Genomic DNA, 8687 nt, shown 5'->3' on the forward strand with positions numbered 1-8687 from the left:
GAGGGTCTCCTTCCATTTCCATGCAATTTCCCTTTTCTCTCCTTTTCCCTCCCACCTCATGTCTCTGTTTAATGTTAATCTTTTCCTCCTGCTCTTCCTCCCTGCTCTGTTCTTAGTTGCTCTCATTATATCAAAGAAGACATTTGGAATTTGTTTTTTAAGGATTGGCTAGCTTCACTTAGCATAAAAATTCTACTTTTTCTTATGTATCTTCCTCCATCAGAATATAAGCTCCATGAAGTCAGGGATATTTGTCCGTTTTCTTCATTGCATTCCAAGAATGATACTTAACACAGAGTAGAAAAACCAGTAAATATTTATTTAAAGAACAAATGAAAGCCAGGCACAGTGGCACATGCCTGTAATCCCAGTGATTTAGGAGCCTGAGGCAGGATGATCACAAGGCATGGTCAGCCTCAGCAACTTAGTGAAACCCTAAATTACTTAGCAAGACCCTGTCTCAAAATCAAAAATAAAAAGGCTGGTGATGTACTTCAGTGATAAGCACCCCTGGGTTCAACCCCTAGTACCATACACACACATAAATGACTCTGATGGGTGAAAAATTGCATGTAACTATGGAATACAATTTCATACTTATTAGCCATGTACATTTCTTTATTTTAAAAACTCCTTTTCATATCCTTATATTTCTAATAAGTAGATAATCTCTTATTACAAGGTAGTTCTTACTACATAAGGAATATTAATTCTTTTCAACCACATTATAATTGATTTTTCTCCATTAATGTTTTGTTTCTTTTGGTATTATAAACTTTCAATCTTCATGCAATCAAATCTATGAACTTTTTCCTTTATGAATTCTAAGTTTTCTTTTTTAGACTAGAAAGCCTCCTCCTACTCCCAAGAAGATACATACCCAGAAATTATATAAAATAATTCTCCCAAAGCTTTCTGAATTTATTTGCAACTTCATAATTTTTCATATTTAGATGTTTAATTCATCTAACATTAATTTTATGACATGAGGTGGAAATCTAGCTTTATTTTCTTTGAAATGAATAAAGTCAATCATGAAGATTCCAGATATTAAGCAAATTATCTTTTTCCTGTATTCAAAATATGCCATACCTTTCCAAAAAATGAAGAACTATTTCATCCCTGTATATAAAAATGGATATATGACCCTTGCCTGAGGAGGCTGAGGCAAGGAGGCTGAGGCAAGAGGATAGCAAGTTCAAGGACAGCTTGAGCAACTTAGAGAGACCCTGTCTCAAAAATTAAAAGGACTGGGGATATAGTTCAGGCAGTGTGCCACTAGGTTGATGGGAGGGTGTTTATGGACCTTCTGGCTTAATGATTTACTTGTTTACCCATGGATCAGTGCCATTTGGTCACTCATTAACTGATCCAACAAAGTGTATTGTATACATTTTTAATTTTCTAGGCTATGATGTTTGACACTTTAAAAACCAGGGTAGTCTACTCTTTGAAGACCACCAAGGGCTCAACAAGAACATACCTTTGTTATGCAAACTAACAAATCCAGAGCCCTACTTTCTCCCTTGGTCCCTAGACTGAAGGAGGCCCTATTCTTCTGCCAGGATAATCCCAATGTCAGTTGTCAGGAACTAAGAACCATGCTTATCTCTTAGCACTTGCCTCAATTACTCAAACTAGCCAATTCTTAGCTGTTCACCTTGCCCCATCTTGCTTTTCCTTCAGAAACACTAATGAAAGCCTGTCCTATTGAAGCCAGATTTAAAGTTAGGTAGTCAGTGTAGTTAGGTAAATCGGGTCTAATATCAGTAAAATCTAAAATGGAGGCCATGCTGAGAATGATTCAGGGGCTCACAGGACAACTCAAGGAATGGAAAGGCCCTAGGCCAAAGTCCACCCCAAAGAAATGTTAATGGAACCCAGGGAACAGCCCCAGCAGATTTGAAGAAGTGTTAATGAAGTCCTTCCTGCCCAGATTACCTGTGTCCCAACCCTTCTCCTACATTCCATCACCAAAACTATAAAAAGGTGAGACAACCGCACCTCTTGGGTCCCCTTCTTCCTCAGGGAGAAGTCTTTTCTGCTGTCCTTTAATAAACTTCTAATTTCTACTCTGACCTTGCCTCGGTGTGCTCTCTGGTGTTATTCTTCAACATTGGAGAAGCAAGGACTCGTCACCAGTCAACATCGGTAACACTATGCTTTGCCCTCTATCCTGCCCCTTCTTCCTGACTGACCTTGGTGTTTCCTCCTACAGACCTGCATGGCCTGCCATGCCTCCAGCCTCCAGCACCTGTGAGTATGATAAATTCTGTTTTCCTGAGACTCCTATGTCTCCTCTTGTTGGGGCTATGCCTGGCTATCTTCCAAAAGAACATATAAAAAAATATTACTTGAGGGTCTGCTCTGGCAGAAATTATGCTATTCACCACAGAAAACTGAAAACTTCCTGCTGTCTAGTGACATAAAGCTGTTGTGATATTGTAGCACAACACACTATTCACGTGTTGTGATGATGCTGCCAGTTGTATAAAAATATAGCCCAAACAACTATCTATAGAGTACAATATGTGATGATAGTAAATGACTCTGCAACTGGATTATATATTTACTTTCCCATACTGGTTATCATTATTTTATAGTATACTCCTGCTCATAAAGTGTATTGTGTAACAGTATGCTATGGATGCCAGCAGCAACCTCAGGTTTACCATGGTTCTTGGCTACATCGAAGGGCCACATCAAGTGATTGACCTATACCATCTAGGTTTGTGTCAGTATGTTCCACGATGTTCATAAATAGCTAAATCCTTCAAGATGCATTTCTCAGAATTATCCCCATCATTTTTTGGAGCGGTGGAGTACCAGGACTGAACTCAGGGGCACCTGACAACTGAACCACATCCCCAATCCTTTTTGGTATTTCATTTAGAGTCAGGGTCTCACTGAGTTGCTTTGTGCCTCAATTTTGCTGAGGCTGGCTTTGAATTCTCAATTCTCCTGCCTTAGCCTCCAGAGCCACCGTGATGACAGCATGTGCCACCACGCCCAGCTATCCTCATAATTAATGACATGATTTTCTCATTCCTTAGAGGCTGCAGATCCGAGGTCACGGTATCAGGAGGTTTAGTTTCTCCTAAGATCTCTCTCCTTGGCTTGCAGTTGAGCACCTTCTCACTGTGCTCTCACGAGGCTTTTTCTCTGTGCACATGCTCCCTTCCGTCTCTTCCTCTTCTCATAAGGAGACCAGTCACATTGGATGAGAGCTCCACCATTATGACCTCATTTAACCTTAACCACTCTTTAAAAGGCCAGTCTCCCAATGTGGCCACTTTCTGAGGTACACTGGGAATTGAGGCCTCAACATGTGAACTTGGATAGAGGACACACAATTTGGTCCACGACAAAGGCCATTTTAGGGGCTTTGGTTTTTATTGCGAATGAGAGAAAGGTTTTGAGCAAAGAAGTAACATAATTTGACCTGCAATACATTGAATACTTCTTCTATGTCACTTTGCTAGGTACTAGAAGATATTTCAGTGATTAAAACTCAAGTCCTGACCTCACAGATTTATACTTCAGTAGAAAAAATAAATAAATACATAATGTGATAACATAAAAGTTTAAAAAATACAACAGGTAAAGGGGAAAATGATGAGGTGGGAACTAGGAAATACTTTAGATAGGGGAGTCAGGGGAGTCTTTTCTGATGAGACAACATCTGAGCAGAAATACAAAGGAAGACAAGGGAAGCCATGCAGATACCTGGAAGAACTTTGGGACCAAAGGAAACATCAAGCGCAAAGGCCCTGGTACTAACAAGAAGGCCAGCTCAGGTGAGGAAGAGTGACTGAAAGAGGACAAGATGAGAATGGAGAAAAAGGTGAGGGACCAGATTATGCAAAGTCTGACAGACACAGCAATATGTAACTCTGCACAAGACACTGGATTAGGAATTACAAGAGTCATCTCTCTGGCTCCTACTTTGATACAAAACTCACCAGATTTTTTTACATGTAAAAGGTAAAAGAAGGAGAAATTAGATTAGCTTGTCCATAAGATGTATCTGGAAATCTCCTGTGCACCAAAAGCTACTCATCAAGACCTATGGCATTTCTAAGAAAAATACTCTTTATCATAGTCTGCTAGACCCATGATACTGTAGGTTTCTACGCTTTCTAGTCACCTTGAAAGGCTTCCATAAATTCTCATTCCCAGCTAGAAGTGTCAGTATTCTTTATAGGGGGGGAAAGATATTCTACTCATCATTGTCTTTATATTTTTTTTTCTTTTTCCTTTTTCAGGGCTGAGGACAGAACTCAGGGCCTTGTGTGTGCTAGGCAAGCCTTCTACTATCACTGAGCTAAATCCCCAACCCCCACCAATCCCAGCATCACTGCCTCTTTACCATAACTCTTATCCACAAATCCCTACCCTCTTCTTTCATCCACCCTGTTTTCTGATTGGCCAGACAACAAGAATTGAGCAGCTCTATCCAGCCCTCAGTTTCTGCCTGCTCAGCTCTGTCACAGCTCAAAGCCCAAAAGTATTAGAAAAAAAGAAGAGTCATCATGAACTTTCTCCCATGATCTGTTAACTAAATGGGGCTTTGTCTCAATGACATAAAGCATCTCATCACTATTTCAGTTCAAGTGCAAATATTCTAATAAATACCATTTGGGGCAACTACTTGCCCTTCTTCTGTCTTTAGTTTCTAAATCTAAGTCCTGACATAGACAGAAGGCCATGATGAAAAGTCTGAGAAATCCCAGAATCCTTTCCTGTCCTTGAAAAGAACATAAACATCTAAAGGCTGAGAAAGGAGGAGTGCAAGTTTGAGAATAGCCTCAGCAACTTAGCAAGACCCTAAGCAACTTAGCGAAACCCTATCTCAAAAAATAAAAAGGGATGTGGCTCAGTGGTAGAGTAGCCCTGGATTCAATCCTCAGTACCAAAAAAAGAAAGAAAACTTGATTCTTACTGATCCTTGAATTTTGGAGATTATAAAGTACACCAAGGCATAATATATATAGAAGTTCAAAAACTAACTCAAGAAAATTAGCAGTTTCTTTTCTGGAGTTTTATCAAAGCTAATGCAATGGTGAGAAGAAATCAGTTTGTCTCTTCTTGTTAAATGATTTTTAAATATGTTTGTTAATTTATATGATATACTTCTCTTCAAGAGATGAAACCTAGTTCCCTTCCCCTTGAATGTGAGAGACTTAGTTCATTTGTTTTTAATGAAGAAAATGTGGCAGAAGTGATACTATGTGACTTTCAAGGTTATGGCATAAAAAAGGAGAGCAGTCGACTACCCATTTTCTCTTGGATTACTTATCCTAGGGAAAGCCAGCTTCCATGTTGTGAGGACATCCAAGTAGGCTGTTAAGAGGCCCACAGGGGCTGAACTTCTGTGGCACACACCTGCAATCACAGTGACTCAGGAGGCTGAGGCAGGAGGACTGCAAGTTCGAGCCAGCCTCAGCAAAAAGTTAGGCACTAAGCAATTCAGTGAGACCCTATCTCTAAATAAAATAGGGCTGGGAATGTGGCTCAGTGGTCGAGTGTCCTTGAGTCCAATCCCCAGTACCAAAAAAAAAAAAGAAATATATACATTTATGTACACAAACACACACACACACACACACACACACACAAACTACATCGTAAACTGACATCCTGAAAGCAACATCATAAGAACTGCCTAACTAAGTTAATCTTCAATTCCTGACCCCCAGAAATAATTAAGATAAAAAATATTATTTTTTTATTAAGTTTGGGGATAAACTGTCTATACAGCAGTATATACCTAATATTCTTATCTGAAAATGAGGGAATCAATTCATTGAAAACATGAGTCAAAATCATAATCAATCAGTGGGCAATGAATTGGGCTTTAGAAACAACAGAATTTTAATCTAAGCTCTAATTTAAGCAATATTAATAATTAGTTTTCTCAAATGAAAATAATCCTTTACCTGAAGGATGATCATCATATGAGCCCTTTACCCTGATAACACTGTGTACAGTGTACACATTACCTACAAAAGCAATTTAAGAAAGATCTAGCCAGATGGGCATCATGGTGCCTACCTGTAATCCCAGCAGCTCAGAAGGCTGAGGCAGGAAGATCACCAGTTCAAAGCCAGCTTCAGCGATGTAGCAAAGCCCTGAGAAACTTAGAGAGACCCTGTTTCAAAATGAAAAATAAAAAGGGCTGAGGGTGTGGCTCAGTTGTTAAGTGCCCCTGGGTTCAATTCCTGATATAAAAGAAATAGAGGGGAGGGGAGAGGAGAGGGAAAGAAAAGGAAAGGAAAGAAAAGAAAGAGGTGGGTTTGGCATCACTCATCTGGAATCTCAGTTACTCTGGAGGCTGACGCAGGAGGATCACAAGTTCAAGCCCAGTCTAGGAAATTCAGTGAGACCCTATATCAAAATAAAAAATTTAAAGGGTGCTGAGGGTATAGCTCAGTAGTAGACACTTGTCTAGCATGAATGAGGCCTGGGTTCAATCGGAAGGAAGGAAGGAAGGAAGGAAGGAAGGAAGGAAGGAAGGAAGGAAGGAAGGAAAGAAGGATTTTTCAAAATGAATGCAGGAAGAGTTTCATGGACATGCTTCACAGTGAGTGAATTAACCACAACTGGTGAAAATTACTATTAAAAAAATAGCCACTTAAAGTTCTATAAATTGTTCTAACAACAAATAGTGAATGACGAAATAGACTTACTAAAGAAAGAAATCTACCAAATCTTGGTAAGAACAGTGGGAGTCTCTGGCATTTGAATAACCCACTCATTTGTCATCTCAAAGCTCAGTGTGATGAAATCTCACTCTAGTTGGTGTAGAGAAGATGGGTCTCCTCTTACTTTACCCCCCAAGAGATACCATCTCTCTCCAGAGGAACAAGCCATCAGCATCTCTCTTCAGTCTAGATTAGCAGAAAGGTCTGGGGCCCTTATTATGCCTAGCCCACATTTACAAAAGGGAGGCTCTACCCAGATGAAACAGGGCCCTGCTTTTCTGTGCTACCTAGAGAGGGGTTCATACAACAGTGTTCTGAATTCCTGTGATAACTTCATGGGAAACTTCCACAATGTCCAAAACCCTTGATGCCCTCCAAATGAAGAAGAAAGATGTCTTCAAATTCCTTTTAGCAGAGACCCACTTAGGTGGTACCAATCTTGATTTCCAGATGGAACAATACATCTACAAAAGGGAAAGCAATGGTATCTATATCATTAATTTGAAGCAGAACTGGGAGAAGCTTCTCCTAACAATTTGTGCCACTGTAGCCACTGAAAGCCCTGCTGAGGTCAGTGTCCTACCCTAGGAATCCTGACCAGTGGCTGTGTTGAAGTTTGCTGCTCCACTAGAGCCACTCCTTTTACTGGCCACTTTACTTCTGGAATCTTCACCAACAAGATCCAGACAACCTTCCAGGAGCCACATCATCTGGTGGTTACTGATCCCAGGTCTGACCACCAGCTTCTTACAGAGGCATTTTATTCAACCTACCTGCCATCACTATGTGCAACACAGATTCTCCTCTGCACTGTGTGGACATTGCTTTACCATGAGACAACAAGGGAACTCACCCCGTGGGGCTGATGTGGTGAATCTTCCCAGGTGCTGGCCCAGGAAGTTTTGAACACACATGGCATCATCTCCTCTGAACATTCCTTGCAGGTTGTGCCTGATCTTTAATTCTAGAGACACTGAAGAGGCTGCCACTGAAAAGCCCATGACCAAGGAGGCATTTCAGGGTGAAAGAACTGTGCCGGCTCCTGAAGGAACTCGACCTGAGGATGCAGACTGGTCTGCAGATGGGCAAGTGGCCTTTATGTCTATCTAGCAGTTCCCTACTGAAGATGGAGGGCCCAGCTAGCCACTGAAGACTGGTCTGTAGTACTCACTGTTAAGGCCACTGAATGGGCAGGAATAAGAGTGGTTTTGAGCTCTTCTTCCACAGCTCTTAAGCAAAATGGAAATAAAGTTCCTGGAAAACAAACATTAGTTTCAAAAATAATAATACTGGGCCTCCTCCCAACATGTTTTTAGGTCAGAATCCCACTCCAAGAGAGGTAAGCTGAGACGATCAAAGGCTACTGCCCCTATCCAGAGTTCTGCTCTTAAACTAGGGTTGTCTTTCCACAGAAGTGGCCCACTATTCCAAACTTCAACTCTGGAGCAGTGGCTCAGAGATTTTGCTCAGAGGAAGAGGCAGGCTATGAGCAGACAAGTTCTCCTCAGGGGAAATGGCTTAATTTAGAACAGAGTACAAGTTCAAGTTTAGGGGCAGTCTCAGAGACAATAGAGAAATTAGATAAGAAATTAAAAGGAAGCTGACAGTTTCACAAGATCGATAAGCAAAAATGTAGGTGAGCAAATTTGCAAGAGAGAACTAGGGAAAGAGAAAGCCTCCTGGGAACAGCACAAACATCAGGAATTATTCTCAAAAACTATCTCTGCAAAGGAACATAAGTTTAATTCAATCAGACTTGGAGAAATTTATAACTCAGGGCATGGTCAGAAACAACAGGAAAATCAGCATGCAATTAATGAAGGCTTAAAGCTGGATGGGCGTGATGGTGCACATCTGTAATCCCAGCATTCAGGAGGCTGAGTTAGAAACAAGTTCGAGGCTAGCCTCTGCAACTTAGAGAGGCCCTGTCTCAAAATTAAAATAATAATAAAAAAGGTCTAGGATGTGGCTCAGTGGTAAAGT

The 8687-nt window shown here is 40.7% G+C and overlaps 1 pseudogene; it reads left to right on the top strand.

Annotated features, from left to right (window-relative positions):
* The first annotated feature begins 6467 nt into the window (after positions 1–6467).
* LOC107136970 lies at positions 6468–8404 on the top strand (annotated as a pseudogene).
* Positions 8405–8687: the final 283 nt, after the last annotated feature.

Source organism: Marmota marmota, unplaced genomic scaffold, assembly GCF_001458135.2.
Source record: "Marmota marmota marmota unplaced genomic scaffold, marMar, whole genome shotgun sequence".
Taxonomy (NCBI): Eukaryota; Metazoa; Chordata; class Mammalia; order Rodentia; family Sciuridae; genus Marmota; species Marmota marmota.